We start from the raw sequence: 1,783 nt of genomic DNA, 5'->3' as shown, positions 1-1,783 counted from the left end.
CTACCTGACCTCCTGGTGGATCTGTAGAAACACAGAAACCTCACTGAGCTCAACTATGAAACAGGTTCAATGTTTCTGCAGGTAGATTCAGGCTGTTGGAGGTTTTTAGGCCCATTGGGTCGGTTCCCTTATCAGCGTCTCTGCCTCCACAGGATGTGATGCTGGAAATGTGTGAAGAAGAAGTTTCCAGATCAGTGGTGACCCTGGGTCACAGCAGCTCCATCAGACCATCTTAGAAGGCCACCAAAGCTAGAAAAATGGACAGAGAGTCTTTTCTGTCCGAGTGACGCGTCTCTGACTGATATCTGAGTAGAACCCCTGATGAAGGTGTCTGGATTCACAGGAAGTGATGTCACGTCTGATCAGGAAGTGACCAAAGTAGGCGTGTCCAAATGAAAGCTGGTTTTCAGGTCATGGTGGCTGCCTCAGTGATTAGAGTCGCTGATAAAGCAGCTGAACATCGACTAGATGAAGCTAAATGTTGTTGTCTGGAGACTTTATTGATCCTCCACCTTCAGGATAGATTGATTTCATCTGGCTGTTCAACGCCTCAGATGGAGACTCTGACATGTTGGATCACCATGGTTACAGATATGGATTCATGTTTCTTCCTTGGCCTGATAAAATGTTAGTGTGCCGTTTCTTTGTTTCTGAATAGAAGCGATTAGTGAAAAGCTATTGTTCCATTCTTTATGCTGAGATGTAGGGAAAGGAAGGAGGTTTGAAAAGGAGTTTCCTCCCTTTTTAGATAAGAGGGAAAAAGATAAACAGCTCCCTATTGTGTTTAAGATTCTCACGTCCTGTCTCTGGTGTGAACGGAAAACAGCTGTCTGAAATGTTTATCTGAATGTATATTTATGTCTTTTCATGAAGTGCTTCTCCTGGGAAAATTCAATGTTCATGAGTGTGTATGCTGTGGATTCTTTTTAAATGTAGAGGTGTGTTTCTGAATGTTTAAGAATCACATTGGAGCTGTTTCTAGCAGTTCTGTGTCATTCTCCCTTCTGCAGAATGGAATAAACTATTTCTTCCTTGCAAATAATCTCCTGGTGCTCGTTTTACTCAACAATTTGGCATCACGAACAAGATCCTTCGTTGATCCGTCCGCTCGGTGGATTCCAGAAGAAGGGCTGATCACCAAAACCATATGGGTTTTTCCTCTACCTCAAATAGGCCATTTTAGAGAAGGAGGACTCTTCGGATTCTCCACCGGGTTGATCGATCTCGACAGGAGGACAAAAACTTCAGGAGCCTGTGAGAGGAAAAAAACTAACAAACTTCTTTAAACGTAAAACAAACTAAAATATTGTTATAATATTAAATAGGCAGTCAAAAGACTGACAAATAACAGGTCTCAAATAGGCTGAGGGTAAGTCTTCTTTAAAGACCGAGTTTTGAAATAGTAGGTCTTAATAGGCTGAGGGTAGTTTTTTTTTGAAAAGACAGTTTTGAAATAGTAGGTCTTAATAGGCCGAGGGTAGGTTTTTTTTTAAAAGACAGTTTTGAAATTGTAGGTCTTAAAAGGCTGAGGGTGTTTTTTTTTTTAAAAGACAGAGTTTTAAAATTGTAGGTTAAAAAAAATAAATAAATAAATACAAAATCCATCCATCCATCCATCTTCCTCCGCTTATCCGGGGTCGGGTCGCGGGGGCAGCAGCTTAAGAAGGGAGGCCCAGACTTCCCTCTCCCCGGCCACTTCTTCCAGCTCTTCAGGAGGAACCCCAAGGCGTTCCCAGGCCAGCCGAGAAACATAGTCTCTCCAGCGTGTCCTGGGTCTTCCCCG

At 42.7% G+C, this 1,783-nt stretch overlaps 1 long non-coding RNA gene across 1 annotated transcript in view; it reads right to left on the bottom strand.

Annotated features, from left to right (window-relative positions):
• The window catches only part of LOC107100518, a 3,916-nt gene extending 3,502 nt beyond the window's left edge, over window positions 1-414 (bottom strand). Inside the window, exon 1 of the long non-coding RNA XR_001482016.1 lies at window positions 10-414. This is a non-coding gene — a long non-coding RNA (uncharacterized LOC107100518). The remainder of the gene's footprint in view (window positions 1-9) is intronic.
• Window positions 415-1,783: the final 1,369 nt, after the last annotated feature.

This window comes from Cyprinodon variegatus, unplaced genomic scaffold (genome assembly GCF_000732505.1).
Source record: "Cyprinodon variegatus isolate N-32 unplaced genomic scaffold, C_variegatus-1.0 Scaffold981, whole genome shotgun sequence".
NCBI lineage: Eukaryota > Metazoa > Chordata > Actinopteri > Cyprinodontiformes > Cyprinodontidae > Cyprinodon > Cyprinodon variegatus.
This window is presented reverse-complemented; position numbering and strand designations above follow the sequence as displayed.